Below are 14,524 nucleotides of genomic sequence, written 5' to 3' on the forward strand. Positions count from 1 at the left end.
AACCTCTCAGTTACGTTGTCTCCATGGTGATTCCTCCTACCAGAAACAACTGGGGCCAAACATATTAACATAACCTGCTGTGAGTCCAGTTGGACACACGTGCTGCCATGCCAGTGCTGGAATTTATATATATTTTTTTCCTTTTCTTTCGCCCAACAGTTCCTTTATACAAGAAAGCTACGTCTAAAAGGACACCATCATGTGATCATCTTGTCATAAGTGCATGCAGCTTGCTCAGTGCCAGTATGGGACCCGTACTAAAGGTCAATTATCACCTCTCCAAAAGGACACTAAGGTTCCTTCACTCAGGGAGGGAGATAGAAGTTCAATAATACAATATTTTATCATTTAAAATAGGCACATGGGTTGGTGAAATAACACAAAAAAGGGGAAAGGGTTTATGGACTACAGGTTACCAGCTGATCTCTTGGCATGAAAGAGGAGCAAGATGTGGGTTTTCAGCATTTACACATCATGCCGATGTTTGTCTTCAGGTAAAGCAATACAGTTTATGACAGTCTTGAATCTTTGCTACTTGGAGGAGAAAACCACCAATTGCATAATTCACTGGGGCTCGTCGTTTAAGAGGAACCGCCATTGAAAGTTCCTCCAGGACTTTTCAAAACCTCTGAAATGCCTTATATTTGAAAAAAACATGAAGAAAAGAAGAAACAAAACCTTCCAAATATGACCTGAGTAGCTCAGCTGGAAGAGCATCAGACTTTTAATCTGAGGGTCCAGGGTTCAAGTCCCTGTTCAGGTGATTATCTGATGACCACAGTTCCTGACTGTAAAGACACAACCTGATCCTTTTCAAGAATAATCTCAACCTATCAAATAAAAAAAAAACAAATGCAGGAGAGACAGAAGACCTCGGTATCTCAGATGTCGAGCATCAGACCTTGAATCTGAGTGACCTGCAAGTGTCCAAACAATAACATCACAATGTTAATAGCAGCAAAGAGGTATTTTGTAGGTGTGAAGTGACGACTTCCTTCACTCTTATTCTATAGCACCAACCCTGGCAACAGTCTGGCACGCAGAGAATAACAGCTACATTAAGACTGATTGTGCTGTTTATTATTATTTCCTGATAAGTTGCCTGTGCCCCGTTTGGATTTAGGACTCCCTTTGTTGCACGATACCAGCTAACATCCTCTAGGAACGGATCAAACTCTGGATCCAGTCCCTGCTGCTGCTCTGACCTGCTAGAACCTCCAAATAAACACTGTTTAAATACAACAACCTGCTTCATTTGTGCTGTGATTGGGTTCACTCCAGACCAGTACAGGTATCAATAATACTAATGATTTTACCGGTAAATGTATCCATAGGTGTGTTGGACCACAGTCCTATGTGAACATGGGAAGCCTTCATTTGAGCTTTAAGGCCCAGGTGTTGTGTCTACGTCGGTGGTGGTAGGTCTCTTTAAAACTCATTCACAGATTTTAGAATGACTGAAGTATCAGTTGAATGAACCCACCTTATTTATTTATTCCACCTCACTGTGAGATATTTAGTACACAAACCTGTTCCACTGAACACAACTGAATGAACAAACTTACCACAGCAGCATCTGAACAATCATAAAGATCTCTACATATGAGACCCTGCAGAGACCATGGCCTACAAATTTATTTATTTATTTTTTATTTAGCCTTTATTTTACCAGGTCAGTCCCATTGAGACACAATGGTCTCTTTTACAAGGGAAGCCTGGCCAAGACAGCAGCTTTAAAACGTTGAGTTTCAACAGTTAAAACAGACAGTACAGAATTACCTAAAACACCAAGTCAAACAACAATAAAATAAACTGAATATAATCTGATCAAATCAGTAGAGCTAGATAATGGGGCTTTCATGAACAAGAACAAGAACGGTATGAGGCCGACTCTATGTCACTCATAACATTCTTGAATGATCCCAAAGAAACAAGATCCCTCAACTTCAGGGTGCTCTGCAATGAATTCCAGGAAAAAGGTGCAAAGTACATAAAAGAGTGCTTGCCGAGTTCAGTGCGAACCCTGGGGACACTCAACAGATAACAATCGTTGGAACGTAGGGAGTAAGTGCTCTGGGTTCTTGAAATATAACCACACAAATATTGGGGAAGTACACCTAAAATGACTTTATATACAAGAATGTGCCAGTGTGAGAGACGACGTGCAGCCAATGAGGGCCACTCAACTCTGCGACATAAGGTACAATGGTGAGTGAGGGCTTTACAACCTATGACAAACCTCAGGGCACCGTGATACACAGAGTCCAGAGATTGCAGACATTTGGCAGGGGCATGCATATAAAGAAGGTCGCCATAATCCAGTAGGGGAAGAAAGGTGGCACCAACCAACTTCTTCCTGGCAGCAAATGTAAAGGATGTTCTGTGGCGATAAAAGAAACCCAGCTTAAGCTTTAATTTCTTGATCAGGTTCTCTATATGAGATTTAAAAGAAATCCGATCATCAATTAAAACACCCAGATACTTGTAGCAAGGCACAAAATCAATCACATTTCCTTGTAGGGAGAATACACTGGGAGGGGGCTCAGGTATTTTCCTGCCATTTGAAAAGATCATGCATTTGGTTTTGGAAACATTTATAACAAGTTTCAGTTCTACAAGCTGACGTTCCACAGAGTTAAAAGCAGTCTGTAGGTAGCCAAGAGCCTCAGCAAGGGTGGAATCACAACAGTAAATGACAGTATCGTCAGCATAGAAATGGAAATTAGCATCAGGGACATTTCTGCCAAGTACATCCACATAAATAGTAAACAAAATTGGACCCAAAACAGAGCCCTGGGGCACACCAGAAGAGACATTTAACATTGTAGAAGAACTACCATTAACATGTATACATTGCAATCTGTCTGACAGATAGTTACCAAACCAACCAACTGCTTGTTTTGACAGACCAATATTCAACAATCTTTGTTTCAGGATGGAATGATCCACAGTGTCAAAGGCCTTGGAGAGGTCAACAAAGAGGGCTGTGCAGAATTTCTTGTTGTCTAGTGACTCTATTAGGTCGTTTGTGACTTTTAAGGAGGCTGTGATGGTACTGTGTTGCTTCCTGAAACCAGATTGATATAGAATTGAGAATATTGTTTTTTTGGAGAAAGTCCTTCAACTGATCATTTATCAACCTTTCAAGGACCTTTGACAGAATGCACAACTTAGAAATTGGCCGGTAGTTATTCAAACAAGTAGGATCCCCTCCTTTTAAAAGAGGAAGAACATGAGCAACCTTCCAAATCGCAGGAATGCAATTGTTAGTGATGGTAAGGTTGAAAATACATTGGATAGGTTTAGCAATGAAGTCAGCAGCTAACTTTAAAAAACGAGGTTCTAACCCATCTGGGCCTGCGGATTTCGTAATATCCAAAGAAAGGAGAGGTCTATGGACTTCTTCCACTGTGAACAATGTAAAACAAAAAGAATGACCAGCAGGTATGTGACAGGCACCTATAGCAGAAGGCACTGAATCTGCGGCTGGTGAGTCAATTTGGGGAGAAGAACGAGAGAACAGAGAGCCAGAGGCAATACAATGCTTATTAAAGCAGTCAAGCATGGAAGCCCTATCAGATATAGTGATGTCATTGTAAACAATGCCCACACTTGGGCCGCGAGCGCCATCTAGTGGGCCGCGAAAAAAATCAGTTTTGTACGTGTGGGCCGCGGGGGCCGCGGGACTGCATAGCAACTCCCGACCAAATGAGGAGAAGAAGACCCTCAGCTAGCTGTACGTGTAATAGTAAGAGAAATGGTGTGTATTTATAGAGAAAATCCTTCATTTTGCACAGAGTACGTTTAGATCCGCCAGGATCAGGGATCGATTACTTGGGTCTGCGCCCAGAGCGAGCGAGCGCGGCGTGATCATTTATCCTGACGCGTCCCCGCGGCCGGGGAGGTCGGTGCCGCTCGGGCGGCTCCGTTGTTTACTGCTGAAGGATTGTACATGTAGATGCGTGGGCTGACGTGTCTGCTGGGCTGGACTGTTGTTCGGGCTCGCAAAAGCATCGGAAATTGACTCGGCTGCAGCGGACAGAGAGCTGCGGTGCTGGCTCTGCGCGCTCAGGCTCGGATGAAACCCGACACGCGCAGTCCTGACAACTTATTAATGTAAATAAAACTTAGTAAGTTACTTAGTAAGTAATTAGCTTGACTCTTACAGAGATGAGAAACGTAACAGGTGGAAAGGAAAGTTCAACCCGGAATGGACAGATTCATCTTGGTTCAGTCTTCCCACTGGGACAAAACCAGTGTCTCATACGTTCAGAGACCGTGGCGTTCAAAGTGCGAAAGTGAAACGCCACTGAAACAAAACACAAAGTTTTTCATCAAACATATCCACTCAAGTCTGAACTGAAGTCACAGAAAATAAGCTGAGTATCTTAAAACATGTTTGGGTCCACATACAGCTGTGAGGCAGCTTTCTCCACAATGAACATAATTAAAACTAAATATCGTTCCGGGCTCATCAATGAACACCTTCACATGTGCATGAGAACCTGACACCATCCAGCCCAGATTTAAAGTTCTGACAGGAGAAATTAGAGCTCAGTTCACTCACTGAACGACAGAAAATGGGGGCATAAGATTAAGGGGAAGAAAGAAAAACTGCAAAACTGTTTAATTGTTAAGATGTGTTTATATTAATTTATTATAAAAATGTGTTGAGACAATTAACAAAGAAAAGGGGAAATTCAAACTGCTGTTAAAGAAATAAAATAAGATAGCATTTGAAAAATAAAATAAAATCAATTTTATTTTTAAGAGAAAAAAATATGTGTAATTGAAGTTACACATGTTAATGGGCAAATATGTACTTTTTTAATATAACAGTCAGATGCAGATGTTGATACAACTATGAGGCTACTTGAATATATATATATATATATATATATATATATATATATATATATATATATATATATATATATATATATATATATTTATTATGATGTTCTGGACCTTCGCTTGAGTACATTTTCTCTAAATGGACCTCTTAAAGTTGAATACCCCTGCTATACAGTGTTAATATTTAACGGGCCCCGGGCCACTCTGTACTGAAAAAATTGGGCCCCAAGGTCAGAAAGGTTAAGAACCCCTGGTCTATAGCAACCCACCACAGTTAAAGAAAACCTGGTTGACACCTCAAGATTAATGGCCAGGAACTCAAACTGTTTACAGACTGATTTGGACTGCAATACATTCACAGTGAATTTAGATTTGCAATAAATTGCAACCCCGCCCCCTTTTTTGGGACGGTCGGTCCTGAAAACGTTGTATCCCTTAATAGAAATGGCTTTGTCAGAACATGATTTACTAAGCCAGGTTTCAGACAAGACAATGACGTCTGCGTCAGTTGATTTGGCCCAAATGCGGAGCATATCAATCTTTGGGAGCAAGCTACGAATATTCAGATGGATTACACCTAGCCCAGATCTATCCTTAAACTCAGTAGGGGTGTTACATGTAGCAATATCAGGGCCAGGGTTTGGCTGCAAACCAGAAATCAATAGTAAGAGTAACAGTAAGTATCGTTTTCTAATTACATTGTGATTGCTGAGTGGAACCTTTTTAGAGTGTAACATAGTTGCAAATAAAAGAAGAGACTTTCCTGAATGGACAAAGTGAACATTACAGAATCAAACCAAGTCCCTGTTCAGGTGGATTAACTGCTGGCAGCTATTTCTGACTGTTAAGTAATGACATGATCATTTTCAATATTCATCTTAAACTATTAAAAAAACAAATGGAGGAAAGACAGAAACAAAGGCTGTTTCCGAATTTGCATACTGTACTACAAGTATACACTGATTTGGCCAAAATGTAGTAAGTAGGAGGAAGGAAATCTGCAGTGTGCGAAAAATACCCGGATGTTTTACTGATTTGGAAGAAAATCCGCAGCTGCATCAGACCAGTCTAGCTCGCCTACTATATCATAAATAAAACTTTATTTTTTAACCGTTCATCAAATGTAATTTTTTAACAAAGCATTACTATACTACTAGAGAAGATTAGCATGGAAATTGGATGCCACCCTTTTTTAAATGATGAAATATTGTGTGTATTATTGAACTCCGTACCCTCCGTGAGGGTAGCTAAACCAAAGTGACCTGTAAAGAGTGAATGTGAGTTAGGAGACCTGGTCTAACTATCTGAAGGCTCTATAACCACAGAGGGACTTGAACCCTCAATCTTCTGATCCGAAGTCAGACGCCTTGTCCATTAGGCCATGTGGTCCCCGAGTTGCTCCTCTGAGGTGACCGAGAGGTTAGGGTGAAGTATGAATCTTCCACCGAAAGCCAACGTTATCCACAACGTTGCAAATCTTTCCAAACGTAGTGGGGTGTTTTGAACACACCCAGGACGCTCAGTCAGGCTCCCTTCAGCTCCTCCCTCTGCTGCCCAGGTGCAGCATATCAGCTTCATCTGGACCAGTTGAACAATTTGTAGGCAATGCACCCACACTCAATGTAAATAACCTTTAAACTTTATGGTGAATGAAAACTGCTGATCAGCTCTGTTTTATAAAGCACATTTTTACATGAATAAAATAAGAATAACAAGAAAATAACACAACAAATGTTGAAGCACAACAGCCATGAAGACCATTTCTACAAGTGTTTGAACCAGCAATTTTAAATGTCTCATACCTGTTTAGATGTTTTTGTATAAGATTAAGGAAGAAGAACAACAGCAGAGGGCGCTGTTGCTACATTTGGTAACGTGCACAATTCAGAGGCGTCCTGGATACTTTTGCACCCTGGGCGAACTGTCCAACATTCAGATAAATCAATCACCGCTTAGGAGGCAGGTAACCATATATGGTAACTATAAACGTTACCATCCTTCATAGCTCTGTTACTTCACATAAAGCCAGGACAGTAGTGGAACAGGTTTGTGTACTAAATATCTCACAGTGAGGTGAAATAAAGCTGCTCCAGAGGTAGAATGAACTTGTTGTGTCAACAGGGTTTTTATAACAAGTTGGAGACGTGTGTTGAGGGCCCTGTGGCTTAGTTGGTCAAAGCATCTGTCTTGTAAACAGGAGATCCTGGGTTCAAATCCCAGCAGAGCCTTTAAACTCATGAAGACAAAGGTAAGGATGGAACTCCTGTAATGTTTAAAACCATGTACTTTGTGGGGAAAAAGTATCCAATTCCTGGGTTTTCCACACGGTTGGATAAAGTCCTCTCCTCTGTTAGGGAGGAAACTGTTGGTCAACAATTACAATGTTTCTCAGTGTAGTAAGTGCTCATCAGTGAACAGTCGTTGGCTGACCGTCACTGCCAGGGTTCTTGAGAAAGCTTTAAACCAGTCAGGAGTGGGTAGAAAAAGAGAGATCTGTTCATTCAAATGTCAATATCAATCTTCTCCGAGTCTATGGTCTCTTTTTAAGAGGATGCCTCTCTGGTGATCTGCCAGGCCCGTTAAAGCTTGGTTGTGTTTCCTTGACGTGCATAAAGCTTGTACAAGGTTGAAAAATGGAATGGCGACCGCCATCCAGCACATGGGTCTTGAACGTGTTAACGGTCGGCTTATGTACGTTACCCAAGCACACCTCTCCTATCACCACTCAGCCCAGATCCAGACGTTGGGCAAAGGGAGCATCATGTGGTCCGTTTATCTGCCGCCTGACCTTGTGTGCTCTGAGCACGTCTCTTCCGAGTAGCAGAAGTATTTCAGCCTCTGGGTCCAGCTCTGGAATGTGTTTGGCAATATGAAGGAGATGAGGCTGGTGCAAAACTGCGCTGGGTGTTGGAATCTCCATCCGGTTGTTCGGGATCTCAGGACACTCAAGGAGTGGTGGAAGGGACATGAGGACTTTGCTATCCAGTGACTCGATTTGGTATCCCTCTGCCTTCTTGCCATATGTTTCTATAATGCAGAGATCTCTCTGTTGTGTTACTTCGGTAGCACATGTACTAAAATTGGAACAATACAGAGAAGATTAGCATGCCCATTCTTCTCTGTGGGGGGAGGCGAGGGGCAGCGGGGAGACACGCCCGATTCGGTGAAATGTCGCCGTCTGCTGGACGAAAAAATGCACCAAAACAACAAATGGATGGATAATGGATAAAACGATAATACATAAAACAGATTAGGACAGAGCTTCTCAATCCTGGTCCTCGTGTTCCCTGTCCTGCATGTTTTAGAGTTTTCCCTGCACCAACACAGCTGATTCTAATTAAAGGTCCTCATTAGCTTTTCACCAAGGTCTGCACAACTCTGTTGATGACACAGGTACTTTTATCACGGTGTGCTGAAGCAGGGTAGCATCTAAAACATGCAGGACAGGGGCCCACGAGGACCAGGATTGAGAAACACTGGATTAGGACCATTTAATTAGGACCATTAATTAGAATCAGGTGTGATGATGAAGGGAAATAACTAAAACATGCATGATAGTGTGCCCTGCCTGCCAAGAATCTGTCCTCTCTGGATAGTAAGCTGCAAAAATAAATAATATAAATAAACCAGATCCTGTTTTGGCTACTTACACAGTTCTTCTTGTTATTTATGTTATTTATAACAAGAACAATTAAAAGTATTCCCTGAGTTTTTTTTTTCAATAGGATCTCATCTGTTCCAGTCATGTAATTAACAATCATTTCAAGTGGATAATCAAACTATATTTATGTATATTTTAACAAGGAATGAGACAAAGATTCAAGGTTGAAAGTGAAACAATGCACATTTATTAATACAAAAAGAAAACCAATACACACATGATAACAAATATATACATTTATATACAGTGGGGAGAACAAGTATTTGATACACTGTCGATTTTGCAGGTTTTCCCACTTGAAAAGCATGTAGAAGTCTGTAATTTTTATCATAGGTACTCTTCAACTGTGAGTGATGGAATCTAAAAAAAAAAATCCAGAAAATCACATTGTATGATTTTTAAGTAATTAATTTGCATTTTATTGCATGACATAAGTATTTGATCACCTGTCAACCAGTAAGACTTCCGGCTCTCACAGACCTGTTAGTTCTTCTTTAAGAAGCTCTCCTGTTCTCCACTCATTACCTGTATTAACTGCACCTGTTTGAACTCGTTACCTGTATAAAAGACACCTGTCCACACACTCAATCAAACAAACTCCAACCTCTCCACAATGGCCAAGACCAGAGAGCTGTGTAAGGACATCAGGGATAAGATTGTAGACCTGCACAAGGCTGGGATGGGCTACAGGACAATAGGCAAGCAGCTTGGTGAGAAGGCAACAACTGTTGGCGCAATTATTAGAAAATGGAAGAAGTTCAAGATGACGGTCAATCTCCCTCGGTCTGGGGCTCCATGCAAAATCTCACCTGGTGGGGCATCAATGACCATGAGGAAGGTGAGGGATCAGCCCAGAACTACACGGCAGGACCTGGGGCCTCATCTATAAAGCTTGCTTGCGCAGAAAAAGCGCCTGAAAGTTGCGGAAGCCACCTTCTACGCAAATCCTCGGATCTAAAAAGAAAAAACTAACCGAAAAATCTGCGTATCTTTACGGCAACCAGGACCCTCCCGTAAGAATTTACTTAAGACACGGGGAACTGGCGACGCAGGCTGTGAGGTGGTGAAATGAAGCCAGATTCATGTCATACTCTTAATAATGTCATCACATATCACAACATATCAGACTTATAATAAAATAGTGCTGATAACAGAGCAGGGGTGGGGGGGGGGGCGGGGAGGGGGGATGCCGCTCCGAGCCCACTACTCCACGCCGAAGAGGAAAAAAGAAAGTGTTCTGATTAAAATAAGGAAAGTTGGACTATATAACAATTGCGTTCATAAGGATAAAGTTAAAAAAAAATAAAAATTAAAGAAATAGTCCCTTCTCCCCGTGTGTATCTGCCTGTCATGCACGGGTACGTGCGCACATGTTGTTACAGCCGGAATTATGGTTCTGCGTCACACCAACGCAGAGCCTACGCCGTAGGGTCCGGCGTAGGGTGCGCGTCGCCGCGTACCCTACGCCGTAGGCTCTGCGTTGGTGTAACGCGGAACCATAAATCAGCCCTGTGCAGCTCTGAGGGGAGACGGGAGGGAGGAGGGGGAGCGGGGGCTGCCGGGCCGCCGTCCCGAGTGTCTTGATGATTTGCTGATCCTACCGTTAGTTTTTAAACTGTAAAAAGTGGGGGGGACAAATACATGATTTTGAAAAGACGGGGGGACATGTCCCCCCTGTTGCGCCGGGGAACTCACGGCGTTTAGCGCAGCAACGGCGTGCTGCCACTCACTCGCTTTATTTTATTGTATAGCCTACTATTTATATACTTATTCTAACTTTTACTGTGACCACCAAATAATGTGGTTTTCCTGTCCTCCACATCATATCTAGGTCTCCGTGAAAGTCAGTGTCACGGTGGCTGCTACTTCTCATTCATTCTGACGCCAAACTATGGATCTGCGCCAAACAGGCTGCAGAAAGCCACTGCGCATGCTCAGCAGGCTCATCCATATGCATTTCTGGGCGTGATAGGAGGCGGATTCAGCTACGCAACCTTCCAGCTGGACTGCGTGGAAGTCTGCGTGCACATGGTTTTATTGATCCGGATTTTTTTTTGCGCCCGGCATTTTCGGCTTTTGAGAGTACGTGCACTTTTAGTATGAATTCTACGCACTCCATTTTAAATGAGGCCCCTGTTCAATGACCTGAAGAGAGCTGGGACCACAGTCTCAAAGAAAACCATTAGTAACACACTACGCCGTCATGGATTAAAATCCTGCAGCGCATGCAAGGTCCCCCTGCTCAAGCCAGTGCATGTCAAGGCCCGTCTGAAGTTTGCCAATGACCATCTGGATGATCCAGAGGAGGAATGGGAGAAGGTCCTGTGGTCTGATGAGACTAAAATAGAGCTTTTTGGTCTAAACTCCATTCGCCGTGTTTGGAGGAAGAAGAAGGATGAGTACAACCCCAAGAACACCATCCCAACCGTGAAGCATGGAGGTGGAAACATCATTCTTTGGGGATGCTTTTCTGCAAAGGGGACAGGACGACTGCACCATATTGAGGGGAGGATGGATGGGGCCATGTATCGCGAGATCTTGGCCAACAACCTCCTTCCCTCAGTAAGAGCATTGAAGATGGGTCGTGGCTGGGTCTTCCAGCATGACAACGACCCGAAACACACAGCCAGGGCAACTAAGGAGTGGCTCCGTAAGAAGCATTTCAAGGTCCTGGAGTGGCCTAGCCAGTCTCCAGACCTGAACCCAATAGAAACTCTTTGGAGGGAGCTGAAAGTCCGTATTGCCCAGCGACAGCCCCGAAACCTGAAGGATCTGGAGAAGATCTGTATGGAGGAGTGGGCCAAAATCCCTGCTGCAGTGTGTGCAAACCTGGTCAAGAACTACAGGAAACGTCTGATCTCTGTAATTGCAAACAAAGGTTTCTGTACCAAATATTAAGTTCTGTTTTTCTGATGTATCAAATACTTATGTCATGCAATAAAATGCAAATTAATTACTTAAAAATCATACAATGTGATTTTCTGGATTTTTTTTTAGATTCTGTCACTCACAGTTGAAGAGTACCTATGATAAAAATTACAGATTTCTACATGCTTTTCAAGTGGGAAAACCTGCAAAATCGGCAGTGTATCAAATACTTGTTCTCCCCACTGTATATAAATGTATATATTTGTTATCATGTGTGTATTGGTTTTCTTTTTGTATTAATAAATGTGCATTGTTTCACTTTCAACCTTGAATCTTTGTCTCATTCCTTGTTAAGATATACATAAATATAGTTTGATTATCCACTTGAAATGATTGTTAATTACATGACTGGAACAGATGAGATCCTATTGAAAAAAAAAACTCAGGGAATACTTTTAATTGTTCTTGTTATAAATAACATAAATAACAAGAAGAACTGTGTAAGTAGCCAAAACAGGATCTGGTTTATTTATATTATTTATTTTTGCAGCTTACTATCCAGAGAGGACAGATTCTTGGCAGGCAGGGCACACTATCATGCATGTTTTAGTTATTTCCCTTCATCATCACACCTGATTCTAATTAATGGTCCTAATTAAATGGTCCTAATCTGTTTTATGTATTATCGTTTTATCCATTATCCATCCATTTGTTGTTTTGGTGCATTTTTTCGTCCAGCAGACGGCGACATTTCACCGAATCGGGCGTGTCTCCCCGCTGCCCCTCGCCTCCCCCCACAGAGAAGAATGGGCATGCTAATCTTCTCTGTATTGTTCCAATTTTAGTACATGTGCTACCGAAGTAACACAACAGAGAGATCTCTGCATTATAGAAACATATGGCAAGAAGGCAGAGGGATACCAAATCGAGTCACTGGATAGCAAAGTCCTCATGTCCCTTCCACCACTCCTTGAGTGTCCTGAGATCCCGAACAACCGGATGGAGATTCCAACACCCAGCGCAGTTTTGCACCAGCCTCATCTCCTTCATATTGCCAAACACATTCCAGAGCTGGACCCAGAGGCTGAAATACTTGTGCTACTCGGAAGAGACGTGCTCAGAGCACACAAGGTCAGGCGGCAGATAAACGGACCACATGATGCTCCCTTTGCCCAACGTCTGGATCTGGGCTGGGTGGTGATAGGAGAGGTGTGCTTGGGTAACGTACATAAGCCGACGGTTAACACGTTCAAGACCCATGTGCTGGATGGCGGTCGCCATTCCATTTTTCAACCTTGTACAAGCTTTATGCACGTCAAGGAAACACAACCACGCTTTAACGGGCCTGGCAGATCACCAGAGAGGCATCCTCTTAAAAAGAGACCATAGACTTGGAGAAGATTGATATTGACAATTGACATTTGAATGAACAGATCTCTCTCTTTCTACCCACTCCTGACTGGATCAAAGCTTTCTCAAGAACCCTGGCAGTGACGGTCAGCCAACGACTGTTCACTGACGACCAATAATCACCTCAATATTCATGAGGGCTGGTAAATGTGATGAGTTCAGTCTGCTTTCTACTGCTTAGATAATGTTACATGAAGAACTTACTACACTGAGGAACATTGTAATTGTTGACAAACAGTTTCCTCCCTAACAGAGAAGACTTTATCCAACCGTGTGGAAAACCCAGAAATTGGATACTTTTTTTCCCACAAAGTACATGGTTTTAAACATTACAGGAGTTACATCCTTACCTTTGTCTTCAAGAGTTTAAAGGCTCTGCTGGGATTTGAACCCAGGATCTCTCTCATTCTACTTCTGGAGCAGCTTTATTTCACCTCACTGTGATATATTTAGTACACAAACCTGTTCCACTACTGTCCTGGCTTTATGTGAAGTAACAGAGCTATGAAGGATGGTAACGTTTATAGTTACCATATATGGTTACCTGCCTCCTAAGCGGTGATTGATTTATCTGATTGTTGGACAGTTCACCCAGGGTGCAAAAGTATCCAGGACGCCTCTGAATTGTGCACGTTACCAAATGTAGCAACAGCGCCCTCTGCTGTTGTTCTTCTTCCTTAATCTTATACAAAAACATCTAAACAGGTATGAGACATTTAAAATTGCTGGTTCAAACACTTGTAGAAATGGTCTTCATGGCTGTTGTGCTTCAACATTTGTTGTGTTATTTTCTTGTTATTCTTATTTTATTCATGTAAAAATTTGCTTTATAAAACAGAGCTAATCAGGCAGTTTTCATTCACCATAAAGTTTAAAGAGGAGCAAGTCGTGGACCACATGGCCTAATGGACAAGGCGTCTGACTTCAGATCAGAAGATTGAGGGTTCAAGTCCCTCTGTGGTTATAGAGCCTTCAGACAGTTAGACCTGTTCTCCTAACTCACATTCATTCTTTACAGGTCACTTTGGTTTAGCTACCCTCACGGAGGGTACGGAGTTCAATAATACACACAATATTTGATCATTTAAAAAAGGGTGGCATCTAAAACATTCAGGATGAAAGGAAAAATTGGGAACGCTCCACGATTGTGCGTGTCATCCTTGCGCCAGGGGCCATGCTAATCTTCTCTGTATCGTTCCAATTTTAGTACATGTGCTACCAAAGTAACACAACAGGGAGTTCTCTGTGAGCCCTATTTAGATCCCCCTGGTGTTCCACCCTGGATTCTAATGGTTGCCTTACCGGAGGACAGAAATGGCCTTGGGAGTGTGCTGCCTCTAAGGCATTCTTTTGTTTCTTATTTATTTGTCTCTTAAATAATTAGTTGGTATTCATTACAGTTTGAAATGATGTATTAATCTGCTATAAGTTTAACTTGTTTAAAAGAACGATTTATTTTGGTATTTGGTCATTGATGACATCACGTCCTGTTAGGCACTTCCTGTTCTTGAGAAAATGGTGGCAGACATGTGGTGCATGCTCTGAATATAGGCCATTTTCGAATTCAGACACTACCGCACTATATGCTACATACTGCAAAGTATGCACTGAATACTGCCTACTGAATGAAGGATTCAGTACGCTGCTCCAGCAGACCGTTCACACAGCAGTGTGCTACAGTGTATCCCAAAATGCATCTCGCACCAAAACGTCAGCGAAAGATGAGATTTA

General features: G+C 42.3%; 4 non-coding genes and 2 pseudogenes across 4 annotated transcripts; 3 read left to right on the plus strand and 3 right to left on the minus strand.

Annotated features, from left to right (window-relative positions):
• Window positions 1–690: 690 nt before the first annotated feature.
• Window positions 691–763, plus strand: trnak-uuu (transfer RNA lysine (anticodon UUU)). The gene has a single exon. It is a non-coding gene; the product is annotated as a tRNA-Lys (tRNA).
• A 5,407-nt stretch (window positions 764–6,170) lies between these two features.
• Window positions 6,171–6,243, minus strand: trnar-ucg (transfer RNA arginine (anticodon UCG)). Its single transcript has one exon. It is a non-coding gene; the product is annotated as a tRNA-Arg (tRNA).
• Window positions 6,244–7,008: 765 nt separating this feature from the next.
• Window positions 7,009–7,082, plus strand: trnat-ugu (transfer RNA threonine (anticodon UGU)). Its single transcript has one exon. It is a non-coding gene; the product is annotated as a tRNA-Thr (tRNA).
• An 823-nt stretch (window positions 7,083–7,905) lies between these two features.
• Window positions 7,906–7,965, plus strand: LOC133453224 (U6 spliceosomal RNA; annotated as a pseudogene).
• Window positions 7,966–12,191: 4,226 nt separating this feature from the next.
• LOC133453225 (U6 spliceosomal RNA) lies at window positions 12,192–12,251 on the minus strand (annotated as a pseudogene).
• Window positions 12,252–13,916: 1,665 nt separating this feature from the next.
• Window positions 13,917–14,023, minus strand: LOC133453197 (U6 spliceosomal RNA). Its single transcript, XR_009783320.1, has one exon. It is a non-coding gene; the product is annotated as a U6 spliceosomal RNA (small nuclear RNA).
• Between the last annotated feature and the right edge of the window lie 501 nt (window positions 14,024–14,524).

Source organism: Cololabis saira, chromosome 10 (assembly GCF_033807715.1).
Source record: "Cololabis saira isolate AMF1-May2022 chromosome 10, fColSai1.1, whole genome shotgun sequence".
NCBI classification, from domain to species: Eukaryota; Metazoa; Chordata; class Actinopteri; order Beloniformes; family Belonidae; genus Cololabis; species Cololabis saira.